This window comes from Mytilus galloprovincialis, chromosome 7, assembly GCF_965363235.1.
Source record: "Mytilus galloprovincialis chromosome 7, xbMytGall1.hap1.1, whole genome shotgun sequence".
Lineage (NCBI taxonomy): Eukaryota > Metazoa > Mollusca > Bivalvia > Mytilida > Mytilidae > Mytilus > Mytilus galloprovincialis.
The window spans coordinates 90,859,603-90,869,809 of NC_134844.1; the positions used below are offsets into that span (position 1 = coordinate 90,859,603).

The following is a 10,207-nucleotide window of genomic DNA, read 5'->3' on the forward strand; positions in this document are numbered from 1 at the left end:
CAAAAGATTCGTTATTCACCGTGTTTTACTATAATTGGTAAAAAGATCAACGTGCAAGACATTTTTAATTGTTCACCGTGAAATGGCAATTTTATTTCGCATTCTTTCATGCAGATACCATCCCTTTAGGCCCCTAATTTAATAATCAAATAAACAGCGAAGTGTCCCCACCCCCATTTTTACTCCGTGATATCGTAGCCCATTACAAAATCACCAAAAATTAGAATATATATAAAGTATATACATTGATATAAGAATACAAAATATAAGTTTACTGTGTCATTCATGTCATTGTAAAAAACAATTTTATTGAGGATAATGTTTACCTCTAATCTGCTAATGTCTCTAATACATTGTTCACTCAGTTGTTCACATCCTTATTTATCTGTTTATAAAATTATATAGATAAAAGGTATTCTATTATAGTTTTAGACTACTTTCGCTTTCCACTTGTCCATATTTTACTTTTAGGTAGACCAAAAAATAATGACTTCTTGAAAGGCTATTATATTGTTTTTTCTTTGACGCCTTACATAGGAAGGCGTCAAAGCAAAAAATTAAAATAGCCTTCCAAGACGACATAATTATTTGGACCAACTTTTAGGATGACCACGAAGTTGCTTCAAATGTCAATTTTACTTACATTGTATTCGGTCGGTAGTTATATCCTGCATTCCTTGATTGTCTATACATGTATTAGTCCATCTTGACATGTGTGGACCCTCATAGAACATCAAATTTGTTGTAATATTGTGCAGAAGTCCCCAGCGGATACAAAGGAAGGGCACCATCTTGGTGCAAACTTGGGGCGTGTTTTATTCAATCCGGGTCTGTTCGGGGTTACACTAATGACTGGACCGAATGACCGGAACGAATGACAGGACTAAATGAAAAATGCTAATAACTTTTTCATTTCTCAAAGGATTAATCTCAAATTTGAAATATAATAAGATTTAATCATTTAATATATACTAGATTAAAGAAAAAAAATATATATATTTTTTTAAGAAGCTTTAGAAAACGTGACCTGACCAACGCTGATAATGACAGGACCAACATCGACATTGAGAGGGGATAGGACCTTTATCGGGACTCCGGGATTGGGTGTTTTTAAGCTCGGGATTTCGGGATTGACCCTTTCGGGATCCGGGAATTCTTTTTTTCTAATTTCGGGACCTCGGGATTTAGATTTTTTTAAATCGGGACCTCGGGATTTCGATAGTGTTTTTTAGCCGGCCGTGATTTCGGAATCAGGACCCATCCTACCCCCACCCCTCCCCCCTCGACAATGCCAGGACCAAATAAAAATGCTAATATTTTTTTTTATTTTTCAAAGGAATTATCTCAGATTTGAAATATAAAATAAGATGTCACCTTTAAATACATAAATTTTATAAAAAATCCTTTATTGGTATTTATTACCAATTTAAATAATTTTATTCAATCAATTTATGCAGTAAAATAATACATAAACTGAAGTTTTGTAAGCATACACGTGATTGTTTAACATTCAATATAGTCACTCATTGCCAGTTAAGTACATTTTATACACGAATTTTTTTTTAATATTATTTAAGGAATGAATGTAATATTTTTTTTCTGTCTATTCGAAATAAAATCAAACATGTGGTGCACACTTCAAATAGATAGAAATAAATATCACAGTCATTCCTTATAATTCAATTCTTGAAACTTGTGCGCAGAACTTTAAAGCTTGTGCCCGACGCGCTAGCCTGACCACTCGACCACCTACCCTCTAGGAACAGTATATCTAAGTTAATCATGTTAATATATATGTTCCTGCTAACCTCTAGACAAATTTTACCAAACATTGAAATTGAATATATAAAATGAATCGATGAATTATTTTATACCTCGACTACTTACTTACCCATTGATAATTGAGATTTAACATGTAATATAGAAGCGAAATAGTTATCCGGTCAACCAAGGGTTCCCTAGAATCCTATCTCTCTTGGTCTCTCCATAGTCCCAAACCAATTCTGCACCTTTTGGTATATCAACTTTAGACACCAAGAAAAGTTTCTTATAACTTTGTCCTTTATCATGCACCACAGATATAAGTTTACAATTCGGAAACTGTTTCGAATGGTTGAAATATCGTGCTAAATTTTCTTCTTCCTTAAACAAATCTCCGAGCTTATTCCGATTAGCATCTAACACTAAACTCTTTACAGGATCAAATACTGCTACTGGAGGCAAATTGTTCTCTGCATATTCCTTCTCGCGATCTTTATTTTCGGATTGTGTGATCCATTGTCCTTTGTATTCTGTTAAATGAAAATTCGATGGAATATTGTAGAGAGCGAAAACGCCACATCCAACGTTCTTGTTCACAAATTTTCTTTCATAAAATTGTCTCCCGGAAATTGATTCTGTTGCAGAATGAATTGTTTTTCTGGATATTCTAGGCAAGTCTACATAATACCCCCTTGGTTTTGTACATTCTTTAATCTTGTGTATAATTGCAAGCTTTTTGAATCTTCTATAAAATCCCGAACTTGCTTGATGATGAAGGTCTACAGCCTCAGTTCGAGCACTTACGTATCTAAGGTAAATACGCTTTAAATCAGTACTTTTCACTGCAATGTCAGACGACTTCAGTAATTTCACAAAATCTTCAATATATGGAACAAATGCTCCAACGTCCCTTGGGTGTCGATTTGTTCCTCTTAAATTGGGATTCCTAGGCATTTAGCGTGCAGATGTACAACATTAGGGAATTCAAATTAGGCATTTCAAGTGTTATGTAACACGTAGGTTAATTGACCATGTTGACATATCAAATGTAATTTAGTAATTGTATGTTGAAAAGTTTACACAGTGCTAGCTATATAGTTTCATTGGGATAGCGGTATTTGTGAACAATTGATAAGTTCATGCATATGCTTTTCCTTTGAAAAATTATTATGATTAATACAAAGGTGGGTTTTCGACAGCATCCCATTGGCCTTCATTTAAAAGAGAAGCAGAAGATACCAAAGGGACATTCAAACTCATAAGTCGAAGACAAACCGACAAAATCATGACAAAAACGAAAAACGACGACAAGGCAAAAAGCACTACACAAAACACAACATTGAAAACTAAATTATAAAGACTAAGCCACACGAACCCCACCAAAACCAGGGGGATCGCAGCTGCTCCGGAAGGGTAAGCAGACCCTGCTCCACATGAGGCACCCGTCGTTTTACTCATGCATATATACAAATTAGGTGATCTCATATCATTTGTAACGGTCAACCAACTCGTGATGGCGTCCGTAAAATTTTCGCAGGGATTACTTCAACTTTACCACTTGGAACCCTTAGTTTAGTAGCTTCCTGGTAAGCAGCAACCCTCTATCAAGAAAATCATGATAGGAAACGCAAGCCTCTGGAATATCGTATCAACTGTGAGATATATTCTCCATATGCAGGCGCTGCTGGATAGTAACTTAGAAATTGCAGTATAGAAGACAGCCTGCATAAAAGCAGACCAACTCTAAATTGATTTGGAAGCAAATATTTACCAGCGAAACTACTGTATTCTAGCACGATCAGCACAATTAAAAACAAACAAGGTTGAATGAAATAAAAAGCATGAGTTGCGTAATTTTTTATTTTTGTTTACTAAAACATGAAACAAGTCATGCAATCGTGAGTACTAATTTAAGAAACGGAACGAAACGAAAAGAAAATAGTTCGTTCCATATTTTAGGAAAGCACAATAACATTTCTAAAATAAGAAACGGAACTGTTTCGTTTCGTTTCGTTTGGTTTCTTGCTATAACATCACCCGGTTTTCTCGTTTGAGAACTTTGTGTAACCGGAGAGCCAGATTTGTCTCCAAAATTTGCAACTGCACCAGCCGGGACCCGGCCTTGCGCAGTGGTAGAGAGATGGTTTACTTTGCCAGGGGTCCCGAGTAAAGACCAAGACTGGTACAGTGGGAATTTGTGAGGCAAGTCATTATCTACATGTTAAATATGGTGCTTCAATTGAAAAATCTACGATGAATAACAGGGAATAAATAGTTTATCATGAGTTTGATGTTGATAATGACTCTTTAGCAGTGGCGGATCCAGGTGGGGGGGGGGGTTCCGGGGGTGCGCACCCCCCCCCCCCTTTATTTTTGCCGATCAATGCATTTGTATCGGGACATATGTTTTGCACCCCCCCCCCTTTGCTCTGGGTGCCCTGGGTTAGCACCCCCCCCCCCTTTCGAAAATTCCTGCATCCGCCCCTGCTTTAGGTTGGGAAGTGTCGTTCCCTTGACCTAGTAGATATATAACCGCCCTCCAAAAGCTGCGCCAGTGGTGTCTCCCTTATCTCAATTAAAGGATGGCTTACTGTGCCAGGGTTCCCGGGTGCGAACCCCGGAAGGTATATAGTGATAATTTTGGAAGACAAATCAAGATCTCCGGCTACATTTGTTTTACATTTTGTCATACTCGGACATCCTATAGCTTACAATACGGAATGGGTTTTGCTCATTGCTGAAGGCCGTACGATGAACTATAGTTCTTTTCAACCACATCCTTTGGTCCTGGTGAACAGTTGTCTCATTGTATCTTTTTCTTAAGAATTGAATGCTTCTTTTTATCATTTTATTGGGGTGTAAAAGCGTGGACCGAAGCACATTTTGTATGTAGCGCGGAAGCACATTTTGTATGTAGCGCGGAAGCGCTTCATTTTAAAAATGTGCGCACGATTAACGCTTTTACACCCCTATAAAATTATAAAAAGAAGCATTCAATTCTTATAATTATATTTGTATGCTACAACCATGAATTCGAATTAAGAGTTATATATAAAGCTTTTCATTTGTTTTTTCTTTGGTATTGTTTTAACATTGTTGTGGATAGCACGTGCAATAAGAGCTGTAGTATTTTATACGGAAATAAAATTTTGACATTGGAGTGCCTTAATTTGCGATTGTTGTCAGCCAATCAAAATTACGGATTCTTATGAAACATACATGTAATGTAATTATTTACTAATAAAGACACAACAAGAGGTACAATTGATACAAGAAAACATAAATATAACCTATCACAGTCTACAATATTAGCAGAACTTCATTAGGCTGGCTAATTAAAACAACTGCAAATTAATGATCGCCCTTTCCTATCTTTTACAACACGATAGTGGTGTGCATCAAACATTTAAGCTGGAAAAGCGGAATACAAAAATGATCTTAATGTTTTCATTCTGTCATGCATAAACTCCTTACTACGAAAATTTTAAGTTGTGACGATAACGCTTTTCTTCCTATAAGACGATCATGGTACAGAAACACAAACATCACAGTATAATTAACAAAGGGGAAGCATTGTAGTTTCCTTTTCAGTATTTCAAATATATCTTGTTAATTTTCAGATTAAAAAAAAGAATCACATAATCCTACCGATTTCGACACAAGCTCATTAGGATCTATAATTATAGTGTACAGTACAATCAAACAATCAAAAAACACGCTTACATTTAACTTTCAAAGTAGCACTGCTAAAAACCTTTAGAATTAATCATTCAAAAATTAACCATCGCTTTTCCTTTCCGACGGTGATGAAACCAAAGATATCATGTGATAAGGCGGAGTACATAACGACGCTAATAGATGGTCGTCTTGTCAATAACACCATGCACAGTCCACGCACTTAGCAAAACTGCATAAGGCCTGTTCAAAAAGATGTTTCCACTAAGATCAACTTTATGCCGCACAATACATGCCTAAGGAAGTTCTGTTAATAATGTAGACATCGTACCTGATTTTGTTTCGTAATTGGTAGAAAAGTGCAATAGTAAGTTGTTGATCTTTTTCCGGCAAGTAAAAAATGACTTTTAGAATTTAAACGTGTGAAGGTAGGAAAGAGCGATCTTCAACTTAAATTTTTCAAAGTTAGGGGTTTATGACAGAATGAAAACATTAAGATCATTTTTGTATTTCGCCTTTTGTTAGCTTATATCTTTGATGCATATCACTATCCTATTGTTATGGATAAGAAAAGGCGATCGTTAGTTTGTGTTTGTCCTTACCGGTCATATGACTTTCTGCTAATAATGTAGACAGCGATATAAAAAAGAAGATGTGGTATGATTGCCAATGAGACAACTATCCACAGAAGACCAAAATGGCACAGACATTAACAACTATAGGTCACCGTACGGCCTTCAACAATGAGCATTTTTTTAAATTTTTCCTTGTAATAATAGTCGTGTCATAATTTGTAGGAAAGTGCAATAGTAAGTTGTTGATGATTTTTCAGCAAGTGAAAAATGACGTTTAGAATTTAAACGTGTGTAGGTAGTAAAGAGCGATCGTCAACTTAAATTTTTTAAGTTGACGATCGCTCTTTCCTACCTACACACGTTTAATTTTGAAAAGAATTCTTTACTTCCAAAAAAAAGAGTTTCCTACCAATTACGACACAGAACGAGGTACAATCAATATAAGGAAATAACAAAACAAACTATCTCTATCTACATTATTAGCAGAAATTCATAAGACAGGCGAAGATGGACAAGCTCTTTCGATCGCCTTTTCCTATCAATAAGAATATGATAGCGATGTGCTTCAAAGAAATAAACCTAAAGGTGGCGGAATACAAAAATGATCTTATTATTGCCATTCTGTCATGCACCCCTTATTTCGAAAAATTTAAGTTGACGATCGCTCTTTACTACCTACACAAGTTTAAATTCTAAACGTCATTTTTCACTTGCTAAAAAATCATCAACAACTTACTTTTGCACTTTCCTACCAATTACGACACAGAAAGACAATTAATATAAGGAAGAATAAAAACAAACTATCGCTGTTTACATTATTAGCAGAACTTCATATGACCAGTCAGGACAGACAAACTAAATCAAACACAAACTAACGATTAACCTTTCCTATCAATAACAGTATGTTAGTGATGTACATAAACGAAATAAGATGAAAAAGGCGGAAAATGATCTTAATGTTGCTGTTCCGTCATAAACTCCATACTAACAAAATATAAAGTTGACGATCGCTCTTTCCTACCAACACTCGTTTAAATTCTAAAAGTCATTTTTCACTTGCAGAAAAAATACCAGTAACTTCGTATTGCAGTTTACTGTCAATTACGACACAAAAAGGGGTACAATTAACACAAAGAAACATAAAACAAACAAAAAATGGCTGTCTTCATTATTAGCAGAATTATATAAAACAGATTAGGACGCACAAATAAATCAAACCCAAACTAACGATTACAATTCCTATCAAAAACAGTATGATAGTGATGTACATCAAAGGAATAAGCTGAAACAGGCGGAAAAAAATCTTTTAATGTTGTCATGCCGTCATTACGGGGCGCCGAATGGGACTCTTGTGGTTTTGTACTCAAAATTCAATTTTGTACGGACAAAAGTGACTTTTGTTCAACAAAAATAAGTTCAGTTTAATAAAATTTGTATCATACTACAAATTTAAAATTTTGTCATACAAAATTATCTATCAACGGACAAAAGTCACTTTTGTCATGACAAAATTCATTTTTGTTACACAGACTTGAATTTTGTTACCTAATTTGAAAATTGGGCGACAAAAGTCAATTTTGTATTCAAATTAGTTTAGTTTGGTATCTGTGAACTAATTTGCATACAAAAATGACTTTTGTTACACAAAATTGACAAAAATTAATTTTGTCTCAACAAAATTGCCAAAATTGACTTTTGTCTCAACAAAATTGACAAAATTGAATTTTGTGTCAACAAAATTGACAAAATTGACTTTTGTCTCAACAAAATTGACAAAATTGACTTTTGTCTCAACAAAGTTGACAAAATTGACAAAATTGAATTTTGTCTCAACAAAATTGATTTTTGTCTCACGAAAGTCAATTTTGTCACATAAAAGTCAATTTTGTCACATAAAAGTCAATTTTGTTGTTACAAAATTGAATTTTGTCGTCACAAAAATGAATTTTGTCGTCACAAAATTGACTTTTGTCTCAACAAAATTGACAAAATTGACTTTTGTCTCAACAAAATTAACAAAATTGACTTTTGTCTCAACAAAATTAACAAAATTGACTTTTGTCTCAACAAAATTGATTTTTGTCTCAACAAAATTGATTTTTGTCTCAACAAAATTGACAGAATTGACTTTTGTCTCAACAAAATTAACAAAATTGACTTTTGTCTCAACAAAATTGACAAAATTGAGACAAAATAAATTGAATTTTGTCTCACAAAAGTCAATTTTGTCTCACAAAAGTCAATTTTGTCTCACAAAAGTTAATTTTGTCTCACAAAAGTCAATTTTGTCTCACAAAATTGAATCTTACCTCACACAATTGACTTTTGTGATTTAATTTCCATATCAGGTAACAAAAGTCAATTTTGTATGCAAATATGTTTATATTTGCATACCTTTTAGACAAAATTGACTTTTGTCATGACAAATATGAATTTTGTCTACAAAAATGAATTTTGTCATGACAAAAATGAATTTTGTCTACACAAATGAATTTTGTCATCACAAAATTGAAGTTCTCACAAAACAAGTCTGTAGCACATAGTTTTGTAAGACAAAAATGATTTTGTTATGACAGAATTGAATTTTGTACAAAACCACAAGAGTCCCATTCGGCGCCCCGTAGTCATTAACCACATACTAACAAAAAATAAAGATGACAATCGCTCTTTCCTACCAACACACGATTAAACTCTAAAGTCTTTTTCACTTGCCGAAAAAAGATCAGCAACTTACTATTGCACTTTCTTACCAATTATGACACAAAAAGAGGTACAATTAATACAAGTAAACATAAAAACAAACTTTCCCTATCTACATGATCAGCAGAAATTCATAAGACAGGTTAAGACGGACAAACTCAATCAAACACAAACTAACGATCGCCTTTTCCTATCCATAACAATATGATAGTGATATGCAACAAGGATATAAGCTGAAAAAAGGCGGAATACAAAAATGATCTTAATGTTGTCATTCTGTCATAAACCCCGAACTAAGAAAAATTTAAGTTGACGATCGCTCTTTCCTACCTACACACGTTTAAATTCTAAACTGCATTTTTCCCTTGTCGCAAAAAGATCAGTAACTTACGATTGCACTTTCCTACCAATTACGACACAAAAACAGGTAGAATTAATAAAAGGAAACATAACAACTAACTATTGCTGTCTACGTTATAAGCAGAACTTCGTAAGACAGGTTAAGACCGACGAACTAAACAAGCACAAACTAATGTTGTCATTCTGTCATAAACCCCTTACTATAAGAAAAACATGTCGCTAGTGAGTTGAGGCACAGACACAGCGTATATATGTCAACCATTTTCGGATAGTGACACTAAACTGATGAAATGTTGATTTCATTAGTTCATCCTCATAACTCTGTTAGCAGTTTCTTTGTCGGGTAACCTCTGTTAATAAAGTCAGCATAGTGTAAACATGCACAAGCGTAACGTATTAATTGTGACGTGTAAACGTCATACGATGGAGCAGAGGGAAACGGAAATGGCGCTTTTCACAACAATTTTCTTCTAATCACGGTACACTAATTATATTCTACTATACCATGGAACATTAAAAGGCTTCTTTTTTGCAGTTGATGTCCTAGAAAAATTGCATAAGGCATGCAGGTTAAAAAAACCACAAACATTACGGTAAAACATGGTCTCCTTGTAAATAATACCACAATAATTAAAGACCTCGGACAGTGATGTAACAGCACAACATAAGAACAAACTGTAAAAATGAATTAAAAAGTGCGTTACTCATCAGATCGACATAAAGCAGAAAAACAAATAACAATAAGAATAAAATCACAAAGTACTGATCTATGACCGAGTTACTGAAAGCTAGTTGAAACCCAATTACAGCTAATAAATGGGTTTGAGCGTTCCTGCAAGAAGGAGGTAAATCCAGAAAAGCGCTTCGGACGCATGAAGTTTACAAATAAACTCATCATAGGTACCAGGATTTAGATTTTGCACGCCAAACGCGCGTTTCGTCTACAAAGGCTCATCAGTGACGCTCGAATAAAAAAAGTTACAAAGTATAATTTTCATCTGTAGCACTGGGTCGATACCTCTGCTGGTGGACTGTTAGTCTCCGAGGGTATCATCAGGTTAGTAGTCAGTGTGTCGACACTGACATAATTTATAAAATAACTTTTTTTTAAATTTTTCCGTTGATAAATTTAGAAA

At 34.4% G+C, this 10,207-nt stretch overlaps 1 protein-coding gene across 3 annotated transcripts in view; it reads right to left on the reverse strand.

The window, feature by feature from the left end:
- The window catches only part of LOC143083963 (uncharacterized), a 42,714-nt gene extending 41,892 nt beyond the window's left edge, over positions 1-822 (reverse strand). For all 3 annotated transcript variants that reach the window (XM_076260382.1, XM_076260381.1, XM_076260380.1), the window contains exon 1: positions 644-822. The gene's annotated coding sequence lies outside the window, so the exon portion shown is untranslated. The remainder of the gene's footprint in view (positions 1-643) is intronic.
- Between the last annotated feature and the right edge of the window lie 9,385 nt (positions 823-10,207).